The following is an 18,260-nucleotide window of genomic DNA, read 5'->3' as shown; positions in this document are numbered from 1 at the left end:
CCGTTTTATCGTTTTTCGTTTTTCGCCCGAACTAAAACAAAAAAACTAAAAACAAAAATGGACTTCCGTTTTATCGTTTTTCGTTTTTCCCCCAAACTAAAACAAAAAAACGAAAAACAAAAATGGACTTCCGTTTTATCGTTCTTCGTTTTTCGCCCAAACTAAAACAAATAAACGAAAAACAAAAATCAACGTCCGTTTTATCGTTTTTCGTTTTTTGCCGAAACTAAAACAAATAAACGAAAAACAAACATCGACGTCCGTTTTATCGTTTTTCGTTTTTCGCCCGAACTAAAACAAAAAAACGAAACACAAAAATGGACTTCCGTTTTATCGTTTTTCGTTTTTTGCCCAAACTAAAACAAATAAACGAAAAACAAAAATCGACGTCCGTTTTATCGTTTTTCGTTTTTCGCCCAAACTAAAACAAAAAAACGAAACACAAAAATGGACTTCCGTTTTATCGTTTTTCGTTTTTTGCCCAAACTAAAACAAATAAACGAAAAACAAAAATCGACGTCCGTTTTATCGTTTTTCGTTTTTCGCCCAAACTAAAACAAAAAAACGAAACACAAAAATGGACTTCCGTTTTATCGTTTTTCGTTTTTTGCCCAAACTAAAACAAAAAAACGAAAAACAAAAATGGACGTCCGTTTTATCGTTTTTCGTTTTTTGCCCAAACTAAAACAAAAAAACGAAAAACAAAAATGGACTTCCGTTTTATCGTTTTTCGTTTTTCGCCCGAACTAAAACAAAAAAACGAAACACAAAAATGGACTTCCGTTTTATCGTTTTTCGTTTTTTGCCCAAACTAAAACAAATAAACGAAAAACAAAAATCGACGTCCGTTTTATCGTTTTTCGTTTTTCGCCCGAACTAAAACAAAAAAACGAAAAACAAAAATGGACGTCCGTTTTATCGTTTTTCGTTTTTTGCCCAAACTAAAACAAAAAAACGAAAAACAATAATGGAGTTCCGTTTTATCGTTTTTCGTTTTTTGCCCAAACTAAAACAAACAAACGAAAAACAAAAATCAACTTCCGTTTTATCGTTTTTCGTTTTTTGCCCAAACTAAAAGAAATAAACGAAAAACAAAAATCAAGGTCCTTTTTATCGTTTTTCGTTTTTTGCCCAAACTAAAAGAAATAAACGAAAAACAAAAATCGACGTCCGTTTTATCGTTTTTCGTTTTTCGCCCGAACTAAAACAAAAAAACTAAAAACAAAAATGGACTTCCGTTTTATCGTTTTTCGTTTTTCGCCCAAACTAAAACAAAAAAACGAAAAACAAAAATGGACTTCCGTTTTATCGTTCTTCGTTTTTCGCCCAAACTAAAACAAATAAACGAAAAACAAAAATCAACGTCCGTTTTATCGTTTTTCGTTTTTTGCCCAAACTAAAACAAATAAACGAAAAACAAACATCGACGTCCGTTTTATCGTTTTTCGTTTTTCGCCCGAACTAAAACAAAAAAACGAAACACAAAAATGGACTTCCGTTTTATCGTTTTTCGTTTTTTGCCCAAACTAAAACAAATAAACGAAAAACAAAAATCGACGTCCGTTTTATCGTTTTTCGTTTTTCGCCCAAACTAAAACAAAAAAACGAAAAACAAAAATGGACGTCCGTTTTATCGTTTTTCGTTTTTTGCCCAAACTAAAACAAAAAAACGAAAAACAAAAATCGACGTCCGTTTTATCGTTTTTCGTTTTTTGCCCAAACTAAAACAAAAAAACGAAAAACAAAAATGGACTTCCGTTTTATCGTTTTTCGTTTTTTGCCCAAACTAAAACAAAAAAACGAAAAACAAAAATGGACGTCCGTTTTATCGTTTTTCGTTTTTTGCCCAAACTAAAACAAAAAAACGAAAAACAAAAATGGACGTCCGTTTTATCGTTTTTCGTTTTTTGCCCAAACTAAAACAAAAAAACGAAAAACAAAAATCGACGTCCGTTTTATCGTTTTTCGTTTTTTGCCCAAACTAAAACAAAAAAACGAAAAACAAACATCGACGTCCGTTTTATCGTTTTTCGTTTTTTGCCCAAACTAAAACAAAAAAACGAAAAACAAAAATCGACGTCCGTTTTATCGTTTTTCGTTTTTCGCCCGAACTAAAACAAAAAAACGAAACACAAAAATGGACTTCCGTTTTATCGTTTTTCGTTTTTTGCCCAAACTAAAACAAATAAACGAAAAACAAAAATCGACGTCCGTTTTATCGTTTTTCGTTTTTCGCCCAAACTAAAACAAAAAAACGAAAAACAAAAATGGACGTCCGTTTTATCGTTTTTCGTTTTTTGCCCAAACTAAAACAAAAAAACGAAAAACAAAAATCGACGTCCGTTTTATCGTTTTTCGTTTTTTGCCCAAACTAAAACAAAAAAACGAAAAACAAAAATGGACGTCCGTTTTATCGTTTTTCGTTTTTTGCCCAAACTAAAACAAAAAAACGAAAAACAAAAATCGACGTCCGTTTTATCGTTTTTCGTTTTTTGCCCAAACTAAAACAAAAAAACGAAAAACAAAAATGGACGTCCGTTTTATCGTTTTTCGTTTTTTGCCCAAACTAAAACAAAAAAACGAAAAACAAAAATGGACGTCCGTTTTATCGTTTTTCGTTTTTTGCCCAAACTAAAACAAAAAAACGAAAAACAAAAATCGACGTCCGTTTTATCGTTTTTCGTTTTTTGCCCAAACTAAAACAAAAAAACGAAAAACAAAAATGGACGTCCGTTTTATCGTTTTTCGTTTTTTGCCCAAACTAAAACAGAAAAACGAAACACAAAAATGGACGTCCGTTTTATCGTTTTTCGTTTTTTGCCCAAACTAAAACAAAAAAACGAAAAACAAAAATCGACGTCCGTTTTATCGTTTTTCGTTTTTTGCCCAAACTAAAACAAAAAAACGAAAAACAAAAATGGACGTCCGTTTTATCGTTTTTCGTTTTTTGCCCAAACTAAAACAAAAAAACGAAAAACAAAAATCGACGTCCGTTTTATCGTTTTTCGTTTTTTGCCCAAACTAAAACAAAAAAACGAAAAACAAAAATGGACGTCCGTTTTATCGTTTTTCGTTTTTTGCCCAAACTAAAACAAAAAAACGAAAAACAAAAATGGACGTCCGTTTTATCGTTTTTCGTTTTTTGCCCAAACTAAAACAAAAAAACGAAAAACAAAAATGGACGTCCGTTTTATCGTTTTTCGTTTTTTGCCCAAACTAAAACAAAAAAACGAAAAACAAAAATGGACGTCCGTTTTATCGTTTTTCGTTTTTTGCCCAAACTAAAACAAAAAAACGAAAAACAAAAATCGACGTCCGTTTTATCGTTTTTCGTTTTTTGCCCAAACTAAAACAAAAAAACGAAAAACAAAAATGGACGTCCGTTTTATCGTTTTTCGTTTTTTGCCCAAACTAAAACAAAAAAACGAAAAACAAAAATGGACTTCCGTTTTATCGTTTTTCGTTTTTCGCCCGAACTAAAACAAAAACACGAAACACAAAAATGGACTTCCGTTTTATCGTTTTTCGTTTTTTGCCCAAACTAAAACAAAAAAACGAAAAACAAAAATGGACGTCCGTTTTATCGTTTTTCGTTTTTTGCCCAAACTAAAACAAAAAAACGAAAAACAAAAATGGACGTCCGTTTTATCGTTTTTCGTTTTTTGCCCAAACTAAAACAAAAAAACGAAAAACAAAAATGGACGTCCGTTTTATCGTTTTTCGTTTTTTGCCCAAACTAAAACAAAAAAACGAAAAACAAAAATGGACGTCCGTTTTATCGTTTTTCGTTTTTTGCCCAAACTAAAACAAAAAAACGAAAAACAAAAATGGACGTCCGTTTTATCGTTTTTCGTTTTTTGCCCAAACTAAAACAAAAAAACGAAAAACAAAAATCGACGTCCGTTTTATCGTTTTTCGTTTTTTGCCCAAACTAAAACAAAAAAACGAAAAACAAAAATGGACGTCCGTTTTATCGTTTTTCGTTTTTTGCCCAAACTAAAACAAAAAAACGAAAAACAAAAATCGACGTCCGTTTTATCGTTTTTCGTTTTTTGCCCAAACTAAAACAAAAAAACGAAAAACAAAAATGGACGTCCGTTTTATCGTTTTTCGTTTTTTGCCCAAACTAAAACAAAAAAACGAAAAACAAAAATGGACTTCCGTTTTATCGTTTTTCGTTTTTCGCCCGAACTAAAACAAAAACACGAAACACAAAAATGGACTTCCGTTTTATCGTTTTTCGTTTTTTGCCCAAACTAAAACAAAAAAACGAAAAACAAAAATGGACGTCCGTTTTATCGTTTTTCGTTTTTTGCCCAAACTAAAACAAAAAAACGAAAAACAATAATGGAGTTCCGTTTTATCGTTTTTCGTTTTTTGCCCAAACTAAAACAAACAAACGAAAAACAAAAATCAACTTCCGTTTTATCGTTTTTCGTTTTTTGCCCAAACTAAAAGAAATAAACGAAAAACAAAAATCAAGGTCCTTTTTATCGTTTTTCGTTTTTTGCCCAAACTAAAAGAAATAAACGAAAAACAAAAATCGACGTCCGTTTTATCGTTTTTCGTTTTTCGCCCAAACTAAAACAAAAAAACTAAAAACAAAAATGGACTTCCGTTTTATCGTTTTTGGTTTTTCGCCCAAACCAAAACAAAAAAACGAAAAACAAAAATTGACTTCCGTTTTATCGTTCTTCGTTTTTCGCCCAAAGTAAAACAAATAAACGAAAAACAAAAATGGACTTCCGTTTTATCGTTTTTCGTTTTTTGCCCAAACTAAAACAAATAAACGAAAAACAAAAATGGACGTCCGTTTTATCGTTTTTCGTTTTTCGCCCGAACTAAAACAAATAAACGAAAAACAAAAATCCACGTCCGTTTTATCGTTTTTAGTTTTTCGCGCGAACTAAAACAAAGAAACGAAAAACAAAAATGGACTTCCGTTTTATTGTTCTTCGTTTTTCGCCCAAACTAAAACAAAAAAACGAAAAACAAAAATGGACTTCCGTTTTATCGTTCCTCGTTTTTCGCCCAAAGTAAAACAAATAAACGAAAAACAAAAATGGACTTCCGTTTTATCGTTTTTCGTTTTTTGCCCAAACTAAAACAAATAAACGAAAAACAAAAATGGACTTCGGTTTTATCGTTTTTCGTTTTTTGCCCAAACTAAAACAAAACAACGAAAAACAAAAATGGACTTCGGTTTTATCGTTTTTCGTTTTTTGCCCAAACTAAAACAAAACAACGAAAAACAAAAATGGACTTCGGTTTTATCGTTTTTCGTTTTTTGCCCAAACTAAAACAAAACAACGAAAAACAAAAATGGACTTCGGTTTTATCGTTTTTCGTTTTTTGCCCAAACTAAAACAAAACAACGAAAAACAAAAATGGACTTCGGTTTTATCGTTTTTCGTTTTTTGCCCAAACTAAAACAAAACAACGAAAAACAAAAATGGACTTCGGTTTTATCGTTTTTCGTTTTTGCCCAAACTAAAACAAACATCCACTTCCGTTTTATCGTTTTTGGTTTTTCGCCCGAACTAAAACAAATAAACGAAAAAGAAAAATGGACTTCCGTTTTATCGTTTTTCGTTTTTCGTCCGAACTAAAACAAAAAAACGAAAAACAAAAATGGACTTCCGTTTTATCGTTTTTCGTTTTTTGCCCGAACTAAAACAAATAAACGAAAAACAAAAATCCACGTCCGTTTTATCGTTTTTCGTTTTTCGCCCGAACTAAAACAAAAAAACGAAAAACAAAAATGGACTTCCGTTTCATCGTTTTTCGTTTTTTGCCCGAACTAAAACAAATAAACGAAAAACAAAAATCAACGTCCGTTTTATCGTTTTTCGTTTTTCGCCCGAACAAAAACAAAAAAACGAAAAACAAAAATGGACTTCCGTTTTATCGTTTTTCGTTTTTTGCCCGAACTAAAACAAATAAACGAAAAACAAAAATCCACGTCCGTTTTATCGTTTTTCGTTTTTCGCCCGAACTAAAACAAAAAAACGAAAAACAAAAATGGACTTCCGTTTCATCGTTTTTCGTTTTTTGCCCGAACTAAAACAAATAAACGAAAAACAAAAATCAACGTCCGTTTTATCGTTTTTCGTTTTTCGCCCGAACAAAAACAAAAAAACGAAAAACAAAAATGGACTTCCGTTTTATCGTTTTTCGTTTTTTGCCCGAACTAAAACAAATAAACGAAAAACAAAAATCAACGTCCGTTTTATCGTTTTTCGTTTTTCGCCCGAACTAAAACAAAAAAACGAAAAACAAAAATGAACTTCCGTTTTATCGTTTTTGGTTTTTCGCCCGAACTAAAACAAATAAACGAAAAACAAAAATGAACTTCCGTTTTATCGTTTTTGGTTTTTCGCCCGAACTAAAACAAATAAACGAAAAAGAAAAATGGACTTCCGTTTTATCGTTTTTCGTTTTTCGCCCGAACTAAAACAAAAAAACGAAAAACAAAAATGGACTTCCGTTTTATAGTTTTTCGTTTTTCGCCCAAACTAAAACAAATAAACGAAAAACAAAAATGAACTTCCGTTTTATCGTTTTTGGTTTTTCGCCCGAACTAAAACAAATAAACGAAAAAGAAAAATGGACTTCCGTTTTATCGTTTTTCGTTTTTCGCCCGAACTAAAACAAAAAAACGAAAAACAAAAATGGACTTCCGTTTTATCGTTTTTCGTTTTTTGCCCAAACTAAAACAAACAAACGAAAAACAAAAATGGACTTCCGTTTTATCTTTTTTCGTTTTTTGCCCAAACTAAAACAAATAAACGAAAAGCAAAAATGGACGCCCGTTTTATAGTTTTTCGTTTTTCGTCCAAACTAAAACAAATAAACGAAAAACAAAAATCCAATTCTGTTTTATCGTTTTTCGTTTTTCGCCCGAACTAAAACAAATAAACGAAAAACAAAAATCCACGTCTGTTTTATCGTTTTTAGTTTTTCGCCCGAACTAAAACAAATAAACGAAAAACAAAAATCAACTTCCGTTTTATCGTTTTTCGTTTTTTGCCCAAACTAAAACAAATAAACGAAAAACAAAAATCAACGTCCGTTTTATGGTTTTTCGCTTTTTGCCCGAACTAAAACAAAACAACGAAAAACAAAAATGGACTTCGGTTTTATCGTTTTTCGTTTTTTGCCCAAACTAAAACAAACAAACGAAAACCAAAAATCAACTTCCGTTTTATCGTTTTTCGTTTTTCGCCCGAACTAAAACAAAAAAACGAAAAACAAAAATGGACTTCCGTTTCATCGTTTTTCGTTTTTTGCCGAAAGTAAAACAAAAAAACGAAAAACAATAACGGAGTTCCGTTTTATCGTTTTTCGTTTTTTGCCCAAACTAAAACAAACAAACGAAAAACAAAAAGCAACTTCCGTTTTATCGTTTTTCGTTTTTTGCCCAAACTAAAAGAAATAAACGAAAAACAAAAATCAAGGTCCGTTTTATCGTTTTTCGTTGTTTGCCCAAACTAAAACAAACAAACGAAAAACAAAAATGGACTTCCGTTTTATCGTTTTTCAATTTTTGCCCAAACTAAAACAAACAAACGAAAAACAAAAATTAACGTCCGTTTTATCGTTTTTCGTTTTTTGCGCAAAAACTAAAACAAATAAACGAAAAACAAAAATGGACTTCCGTTTTATCTTTTTTCGTTTTTTGCCCAAACTAAAACAAATAAACGAAAAGCAAAAATGGACGTCCGTTTTATAGTTTTTCGTTTTTCGCCCAAACTAAAACAAATAAACGAAAAACAAAAATGAACTTCCGTTTTATCGTTTTTGGTTTTTCGCCCGAACTAAAACAAATAAACGAAAAAGAAAAATGGACTTCCGTTTTATCGTTTTTCGTTTTTCGCCCGAACTAAAACAAAAAAACGAAAAACAAAAATGGACTTCCGTTTTATCGTTTTTCGTTTTTTGCCCAAACTAAAACAAACAAACGAAAAACAAAAATGGACTTCCGTTTTATCTTTTTTCGTTTTTTGCCCAAACTAAAACAAATAAACGAAAAGCAAAAATGGACGCCCGTTTTATAGTTTTTCGCTTTTCGTCCAAACTAAAACAAATAAACGAAAAACAAAAATCCAATTCTGTTTTATCGTTTTTCGTTTTTCGCCCGAACTAAAACAAATAAACGAAAAACAAAAATCCACGTCTGTTTTATCGTTTTTCGTTTTTCGCCCGAACTAAAACAAATAAACGAAAAACAAAAATCCACGTCTGTTTTATCGTTTTTAGTTTTTCGCCCGAACTAAAACAAATAAACGAAAAACAAAAATCAACTTCCGTTTTATCGTTTTTCGTTTTTTGCCCAAACTAAAACAAATAAACGAAAAACAAAAATCAACGTCCGTTTTATGGTTTTTCGTTTTTTGCCCGAACTAAAACAAAACAACGAAAAACAAAAATGGACTTCGGTTTTATCGTTTTTCGTTTTTTGTCCAAACTAAAACAAACAAACGAAAACCAAAAATCAACTTCCGTTTTATCGTTTTTCGTTTTTTGCCCAAACTAAAACAAAAAAACGAAAAACAATAATGGACTTCCGTTTTATCGTTTTTCGTTTTTTGCCGAAACTAAAACAAATAAACGAAAAACAATAATGGACTTCCGTTTTATCGTTTTTCGTTTTTTGCCCAAAATAAAAGGAATAAACGAAAAACAAAAATCAACGTCCTTTTTATCGTTTTTCGTTTTTTGCCAAACTAAAACCAACAAACGAAAAAGAAAAATCAACTTCCGTTTTATCGTTTTTGGTTTTTTGCCCAAACTAAAACAAATAAACGAAAAACAAAAATCAACGTCCGTTTTATCGTTTTTCGTTTTTTTCCCAAACTACAACAAAACAACGAAAAACAAAAATGGACTTCGGTTTTATCGTTTTTCGTTTTTTGCCCAAACTAAAACAAATAAACGAAAAACAAAAATCAACGTCCGTTTTATCGTTTTTCGTTTTTTGCCCGAACTAAAACAAAAAAACGAAAAACAAAAATGGACTTCCGTTTTATCGTTTTTCGTTTTTTGCCCAAACTAAAACAAAAAAACGAAAAACAATAATGGACTTCCGTTTTATCGTTTTTCGTTTTTTGCCAAAACTAAAAGGAATAAACGAAAAACAAAAATCAACGTCCTTTTTATCGTTTTTCGTTTTTTGCCCAAACTAAAACAAAAAAACGAAAAACAATAATGGACTTCCGTTTTATCGTTTTTCGTTTTTTGCCCAAACTAAAACAAAACAACGAAAAACAAAAATGGACTTCGGTTTTATCGTTTTTCGTTTTTTGCCCAAACTAAAAAAAACAAACGAAAAACAAACATCCACTTCCGTTTTATCGTTTTTGGTTTTTTGCCCAAACTAAAACAAATAAACGACAAACAAAAATCAACGTCCGTTTTATCGTTTTTCGTTTTTCGCCCAAACTAAAACAAAAAAACGAAAAACACTGATGGACTTCCGTTTTATCGTTTTTCGTTTTTTGCCCAAACTAAAACAAAAAAACGAAAAACAAAAATGGACGTCCGTTTTATCGTTTTTCGTTTTTTGCCCAAACTAAAACAAAAAAACGAAAAACAATAATGGACTTCCGTTTTATCGTTTTTCGTTTTTTGCCAAAACTAAAAGAAATAAACGAAAAACAAAAATCAACGTCCTTTTATCGTTTTTCGTTTTTTGCCCAAACTAAAACAAATAAACGAAAAACAAAAATCAACGTCCGTTTTATCGTTTTTCGTTTTTCGCCCGAACTAAAAGAAAAAAACGAAAAACAAAAATGGACTTCCGTTTTATCGTTTTTCGTTTTTTGCCCAAACTAAAACAAATAAACGAAAAACAAAAATCAACGTCCGTTTTATGGTTTTTCGTTTTTTGCCCGAACTAAAACAAAACAACGAAAAACAAAAATGGACTTCGGTTTTATCGTTTTTCGTTTTTTGCCCAAACTAAAACAAACAAACGAAAAACAAAAATCAACTTCCGTTTTCTCGGTTTTCGTTTTTTACCCAAACTAAAACAAAAAAACGAAAAACAATAATGGACTTCCGTTTTATCGTTTTTCTTTTTTTGCCCAAACTAAAAGAAATAAACGAAAAACAAAAATCAACGTCCTTTTTATCGTTTTTCGTGTTTTGCCCAAACTAAAAGAAAGAAACGAAAAACAAAAATGGACTTCCGTTTTATCGTTTTTCGTTTTTTGCCCAAACTAAAACAAACAAACGAAAAACAAAAATGGACTTCCGTTTTATCGTTTTTCGTTTTTTGCCCAAACTAAAACAAATAAACGAAAAAACGAAAATCAACTTCCGTTTTATCGTTGTCTTGTTTTTGCGCAAAGTAAAACGAAAAAACGAAAATCAAGTTCCGTTTTATCAATTTTTATTTTTTTGTCCAAACTAAAACAAACAAACGAAATAGAAAAAATCAACTTGCGTCAGGAGCCATAATCGGGGACGGAGACCGTAAGCGGATGCCATTTCTAGTATTGGGGTTGTCCCCATGACATGGGATAATAATTATAACATAACTAAAGCGAATTGCGCGCTCTGATTGGTTAATTTAGCGTCTACTATTTGTCCATGGGTATACGCTGCTGACGTGTGTGCTAATGTTTACAAAGCAAATCTTTTGACAGACATTGTTTCCAAAGTAATGGCCGACTTCCCTCTGCCGGAAATGCGAAACTGTCTTCACAGGTGTCTGAAGATGAAACTTTATCGAGTTACTGGTGTGCAGTCGGTTGTCATGAATGAATTTTCGCGCGCTTGTTTTCTCTTGTCATGTAAGACTACACGAACATTTTTTTATGATGTAGCTCAATAAAAGGACTTCTGTTGTTCCAATGTCTCAATGTTATGTTATAAAACAAATGGTAAACGCCATAGCGTGCACTATTGAGTTATGGATGCACTTGGGAGGTTTGCTAAGCACTCAAGAAGCTAGAGTCGCACTCGGCTATCACCTCGTGCGACTCTTACGCTTCTTTCGTGCTTAGCAACCTCCCGCGTGCGTCCATAACTCAATAGTGCACGCTATGGCGTTTACCATTTGTTAAATAGTGCACGCTATGGCGTTTACCATTTGTTAATTTTAGAACAAATTGCGCCATCGCCTGCGGCACACGCGCGTACATGCTGCGAGGATTTTTGCGGATGTCGCGCGGGGGAAATGGCGTCCGAAATTCCCGAAATTTTTCATGTTTTTGGCCCACAACTCAACGCGTTTACGTCTGTTGGAATTTTGCTTAAGTATTTTCGTCGTAAGCTGCTCCAGTCTGAGTGAAGTACGTAAGACAGTGTCGAATTTAGGTATGTTCCGCTTTAAGCTTATATATATCGCTGAGCAAGTTGTGTTCCGACGGATGCTTCTTTTACATGAGCTGTACATTACTCCACTTTAAATTTCACATATGTTGAAGATTAACAGCTTTTCCATTACACAGCAAAAAACTAGCTGGATATATTTAGATATAGCAGAGCTTCAGGACTTCATAGTTTCCTAGCTCCTCTAGCCACACACTTGCGAGGAATTTGCCAGTCTATCGCGACTGAAAAGTAAAACGAAATAATTGCTAGTTTGGTCAGTTTGAATTTCGCCTGAATTATAAGCAACGCTTGATGTTTCATCAAGGCCCAATAACTTTACGTCCGTAGATACTGCTCAGTTTTATTCGTGTAAAAATCCAGAAAAATTCTCTGTTGTCGATGAATGAGAGCGCCCGCCGATGCGTGTTTTGTACAGTCAGTAAACATGACTAACTAACTGTACTTCCGCCGCACTTTCGTGTTATCAAAACTCCTTGTCTATTTTCATTTTCGCAGTGTAAAACTTCACTATGCTTATGTTGAAGAAACACACATGATGTTAGTAGCCTCTTTTGCGTTCGTGAAATTTATTGCAGCATCTCAGCACAAAAGATAACGAAAGAAATCTTTGTCAAGATTTATTGACAATAGACCATTTCACAGTTGTCTGCTCAGTGACCTGGCCTTTGTATGGCAGCGAGGCTAGAGTTGACCTTGTTTTGATACAGACCTCTCTGCTTTTGTTGTGTAAAACAAGTTCTGATGCTAACTAGGTGCATTTACATGACAAAAGCAGTGAGGTCTGTATCAAAACAAGGTCAACTCTAGCCTCGCTGCCATACAAAGACCAGGTCACTGAGCAGACAACTGTAAAATGGTCTATTGAAAACACCGACTCGGACTTGAAAGTGCACGAGCTGCACTATGCAAATGAGCTAATAGTACGCGTCAGACTTTCCTTTCAAAAAAATTTGCAAACTCACCAAACAAGCAGAAACAATAAGGCCCGGTTCATACGTCGCATTTCTGCCGTGTCGAATTCAATTCAACGAATTAAATTCGACAGAAATTCGACGTCTGAATCGGCTGCCGCATTTCTGCCGCACGTTCGACTGGTCTTGTCGCATTATCCGACAGAAATGCGACACCGATTCAGACGTCGAATTTCTGCCGTGTCGAATCTAATGCATACATTATAGTAATGTATTGAGCATGCGTAAATGTTTTCCCGTCAAAGAAAAAGAGGAAACTTGGCCATTCTCGACCCAATGCAACCTGAACATATTGCAACACATACTGCTCCGTTGTCAGCCTTCTCCTTCTCGTTCCATTGGCGGTCAATTTTTCGCAAAATTAAAGTCCTTCGTCGCTCAGTATTTTCGTCCGCCATATTAAATACCCTCCGTTTGAAACATTTTCCGCTGGCCGATATACCCGACAGTACAAATTCTGAATTAAGTGCGACACAAGTGCGACGTATGAATCGACAGTCGCATTTCTGCCGCACTTAATTGAATTGAATTCGACACGGCAGAAATGCGACGTATGAACTGGGCCTAAGAAACCATCAAAACAGGTTTTGGTTATATGATTAACCATGGTCTGAGAAACTCACAAATTAACTCGATACCAGAGTAGAGAGTTTTCTTGCTATATTCTTAAGTCAGAACAAACCCAAAAACATACGCGTAAGCTTACAACTAACGCGAGCAGATCTTCTTATTCATTCCCAGCGCGAGATTGAAGTCTTGTTTTCGACCCTGAAAAACTCACCTTTTCCGTTAGCTCGGAGCATAAAACTACATATAAGCGCCCTGGTTCGTATTCCCTGCCTTATTCCCTGCCATCGCTGCGAAAAATACTCAAGAGAATCTCTCAAGGTCTCTCAACTCTCAACATTTAATCACGCAACGTGACAGCATCCACGCGAGAGCCCCCGACATGTGCGTGGATCCGCGCGGATATATGACGTCAGGATGGCCCAATTTGTTCTAAAAATAGAAAAATTGAGGTGCGCGTGGATCCCAAGACTTACGGTCTCCGTCCCCGATTATGGCTCCTGCTTCCGTTTTATCGTCTTCGGTATTTTTGTCTTAACTAAACCAAATAAACGAAAACAAAAAACTATAGCGAAAATCAACTTCCGTTATGTCACTTTTCCTTTTAGGTGCATTGGGTAAGTGGGGTCGAGTGGTAGTGTAAGGCCTATCCCTGGACCCATCCGTAAGAGATGCCGGGGAAGGTGCAGAAAGTTTTGTACCGTGTGACTGGTTAGCAGCTTTAAGCACTGAATATATGCGTGTGTTCTCGTTTTGGTGGGAATTTTCGATCAAGAATGGCGATCGGAAGTCTCGGTGTCGATAGGTATCTTCGTAAACTTGTGGAAAATGACAAGAAAAGCCACAAGGAAGTAAGCATCCTACTGCGACAGGCTTACCCTGGAGTTGTTGGATTATCGGAGAGAAGTGTCAGATGATTTTGCGCGCAACACAGCATTCGCAGTCGAGAAAGAAGCTTGTCGACAGCAGACCTTGATGCTGTTGTTTCTTCAGCTGTTGCCGAGGTAAATATCTGTGCTGTATCTAGTGCATTTTTCCGTAGGGTAAAACACTCAGAAGCAATTTTTCGGCAATTTTCACAAGTAGAGGTATATTAATTTACACACCCGCTGAGCAAAAACCGCCGAGCTTTGCTGAGGACCGTACACGCTGAGTGAAGCTTATACAAAATGCGAACGTTGAATTTTGTTCTTACCAAATTTTGTCCAGCCGTTACAATCCTCAAAGGCTCCATCGTCCCGCCTCGAAACAGGACAAATTTTTATCAAGTGTCAAAAATCACTTTTTTTAATTTGCACGCCGTAGTTTGAAAGAAACTGTCAATCAAGTAGATTTGGTCTTGCTTTTCAAAGAGTAAATCAAGGCAGAAGCCCACTAGTAAAATATTTCATTTTTACGCGATAATCAAACTGTCAACATGAAGGACAGAGAACGTTCTATCCAAGAATATTCTTTCCTTACCAGAGAATTCGAGCTAATTCGTTTTCAACGTGATTTACACTCTTTGGTTGTTCAAAAATTTGGTCTTTATAAGTGCGTACACGATTACCAAACTGAAAATTTAGCGAAGACAAAATTTGTATAGAATTTTGGCACTGGCGCCAAACAAATTTTGTCAGCCTAGTGCGCACGGGCCCTAAGTGATTTTTCTGCGCGCAAAGCTTAAGGACGGTGCTTACTAAATAAAAAGGTTTTTACGCCAGGTTAGAACCACACGGACAAAATAGATCTTTGCAAGGGCTATTGGAATCCACAAAGAAAAATGGGGGTAGCCGCGCATTTTTTCGAGATAATTAGCCTTGAATCTCAACAAAAATGCTGACATCAGCATTTTTCTGAAAAAAGAAGGAAAGAAAATTTCTTCACAGATTTCCTTAGAGTTCTCCTTTACATACAGAAAAGGAAACACATTAAAAAGATCTTTAAACTACATGGCAAATGGTAACATAAAAACCATTTTTGATATGTTTTTGATAACAAAATCGTTGCAACAGCGCTTTTAGCGTCTCTGACAGCCTCCCTCTGGTTCAGCTAAAATACAGTCTAAATACCTTTTACTCACAACCAGAAACTAATCACGTGTTGAATAGGCTTGCCACTTCCATTTCATAGCATAAAATGAAGGGGTAGGCACGCGTTTTATAAAGTAATTGATCTTTTTTGAAAAGTTCTACGGTGCCCGTTACATTTTTTCCTGTCAGCTCCCCAGTAAGTAAAACATTTGTGTATCTCCCACTTGTTTTGCGCGCGCACTACGCCACCTGCAGGTACATGTTTACAGTTGGATTTCAGTATAATTTTCGACAGATAACAGCTAGGTTTTCAGCTGGAAGACGTTAACAGTTAGTGGTTAGCGATGTGCTGCTATTCTCGTGTTCCTGGTTTAAATACAGGTTCATTAAACTTGATTTGGTCATAGTAGGAAAATTTTGCTTTCATTTTAGTCGTGTACTTGGTGACGTAGTTGATTGCGTCAATGTCAACCCAGCGCGCGCGTGGCGCTTAAACCACGGCTTGCGTGATGTGCAGAATGTCTGCGCACTAACAAAAGTAGGCACCGTCCTTAAGTAAGATTAAATAGGGAAGGCATTTCCAGTCTATGTAGTACAGTGATAGTAAATGACCCCATGAGATCATAACCGTGCGACTGTTAAATTGAATCTTGCCGCTTTTGTTTTTCAAAGTAATAAAAACAGAAGCTTCCATCTCTAACGAAGAAATAGGAGTGGATTTACACTGAACTGTTTAAGTTCATTCCCCAGTATTGCATTAGGCATCCCGACTGCGCACGATTTCCGCGTCATTAGCGCGCGCACATCAGCACGTGCGCGTACAAAACGGAAGAGATTTTCCTCAAACTAAGCGAAATAAATGCTCGTTTTCTCCTAGACGAGCACGGTGACCCCCACTTTTTATTTCATAATTTCAATGAGAGCAATATCCTTAATGATTAAGAAAAAAATTAGCAAAAATCTATGGCTACCTTTTTGGCAAATGAAATAAATACTACAGAGGGAGACATAACGGGCCCAACAGCGCATGTCCAAATTATGTTCCTTTAAAAGATAAGAAAATGCAGGGTATTTGAAGACATTTTTTCTGGGACGTAGATGAATAAACAGTCAAAGAAAGTCAAACTCTGTGCGATATAACACGTTACGTTGAAAAATAATCGAGCGTATTTGTTGCGCACGGAGATTACCAAAAGTCGCCTAAATAGCCGTATTTGTCAGCATTCTGGCGTGAAAACAAGCACGGTGAAACCCTCTTTTTATTACGTTTTTAATATCGCCTTGTCCTGTAACAACAGCATACCAAGTTTCATCGGAAATCTATGTCGGGTTCTTTTACTGGGGAATAACCTTAATTCACTGACGCAGTTCCAGTGGACTAGCTTAAATATAAGCGGCTTGTAATGTTTGTCTAGCTATTACCTTGACACACTTTCATCATGTTTCGCACAAGGTTGGTTCTACGTATGGAAGAAAAATGATGACAGGCCATCTCAGACATTCAAGAGGTTTACGGGTAGGAGTAAACAGAGTGGGACAACCACTCAAAAGATTCAACCCTCAGTATCATCGCGAGCGACAGACATCAACCACGCGTCATTTCAATCCAGTTGCGTATTACGCAGAGTATTTTGGTCATAAACTCCACCTTGATCAAAACGAGAAACTAGCTAATTCCCTACGGTTTAAGAGAAGTTATTGTTGTTGATGGCTATAGCTCATTCATTACGGCTAAGTCCGTCATGCCATTAAAAAACAACCTTGTTATTTACCAGGAAGTGTTTAGGTAAGTCCTTGATGACGATGATGAATGAATCTCACCGCTGAGGTGGCTTCTTGCCACCTTAAGAGCGGCAGTCTCATCCCCAGCAATGTTGCCGAGTTAATTTGTCGTATAATAATAACTGTAATTGCAATAATAACAATTAGTATATACCACACAAGTGAATAGTACTTTTCGCGCATGCTGATTGGCTAGCTCGGAGGTGATTAGCCAAGTACTATCCACCTCCGAGCGCGCGAATTTTTTCGTCCGACCATTTGTCGGTATATTGTCAGAAATAAAGTTACTCTTTGGTCTGCTAGTTATTCAGCTTGTGTGATCTATACTAAAACAATTATTCACCTCAGTCTCGGTGAATAATTGTTAATTATAATAGTAATAATGTTGAGGAAGACATTTTCTAAATGCTCTTTCTCTTTTGTTCTAGAGAAACATTACTACATTACGGTCTCTGGGATCAAGTTAGTGTAGATCATGGCAAGGAGTTTCATCTTGAGTTGTTTGTGCAGGAAACATTAAAACTGTATCGAAACAACAATACAAGGTAGCCCTATGTACAGACACAGTCAAAACAAGTAATGGCGAAAGTAAGTGAAGGTCTTTACGGGGGTGCCAATTAGCATCGGCGCAAATTTCTCTTCTTATAGAACCATGCGGTAGAACGACTGTGGGTGGAAATGAACTGTCGCCCTAACTATCCTGTGAAGCGTGCACTTGTCCGGATGGAAAATAAAGGAGTTATCGATATGGAGGATGAAGCGACCAAATACTGTCTCTTGGGTAACGGGACAAGTTGTAGAAGTGGGAATGGAGTATGCTGTTAGCTCTTGGAACTTGCACCCAATTCCAGGTAACCGGCTTCCCCTTCAAATCATCCTTTCCTGCTAATTTATAATAACAATTAAAAAGACAGACGGTATTTTACCCGCGATTTGATTAATTGTTAATTATTGTTTGTGAGTACTCACTGATGGTACGATGAGCAAAACGATCATTTGGAAGTTTTTTAAGTTAACTTCTCAGTTCAGAAACCCAAACTAACGAGCAGTTTAAAGTCACATATGATGTCTTTCGCCTTTGACCGTACTTGAAAAAAGGGGAAAGTACCCTTTATTAATTTTATGACGGGGCTAATATCTGAAATTTTGCCATTTGTTATGCAGGCCAAGGTGTTCCACTGGAAAGACGATGGACAAAAAACAGGGCGGTGGCCATTAACCGAAACATTGTACCAACGGTGCAAGTAGCTGTTCAAATGTACAGTGGGACTTTGACTACAGAACAAACGTTTGGAATCGATCCGCTGGAGCAACAGCTAGCAAAGAAAGATATCAGATAAACAGCATTTCAGATTTAAGAACTATTTCCCACGTTTTGATGTAATTTTTCAGGCAATTGCTAATGGAAATTATGTATTCTTCAGAGATGCTATCTCATACTACATACAGCTAACAGGACACCTTTCTCGCCAATAATGTTTACTTTTTTCTTACAGGAAACTAAACGTGTTCCTTTTGTAGTGCAATCCAATGATATATTATTCGTTGCATTGGCAGTAATAAAAATGTTTTGAGAAGTCTGACTGTA

At 35.2% G+C, this 18,260-nt stretch overlaps 1 protein-coding gene and 1 pseudogene across 3 annotated transcripts in view; both read left to right on the top strand.

The window, feature by feature from the left end:
* The window catches only part of LOC110068436 (protein Hook homolog 3-like), a 73,993-nt gene that overhangs the window by 23,727 nt on the left and 32,006 nt on the right, over positions 1 to 18,260 (top strand). The window lies entirely within an intron of this gene.
* LOC149113755 (uncharacterized) lies at positions 13,468 to 18,196 on the top strand (annotated as a pseudogene).

This window comes from Orbicella faveolata, unplaced genomic scaffold (genome assembly GCF_042242905.1).
Source record: "Orbicella faveolata isolate gen_17 unplaced genomic scaffold, um_ofav_v1 contig_14, whole genome shotgun sequence".
In the NCBI taxonomy this organism is placed as follows: Eukaryota; Metazoa; Cnidaria; class Anthozoa; order Scleractinia; family Merulinidae; genus Orbicella; species Orbicella faveolata.
The sequence above is the reverse complement of the archived record's forward strand: the minus strand, read 5'-3'. Positions and strand labels throughout refer to the sequence as shown.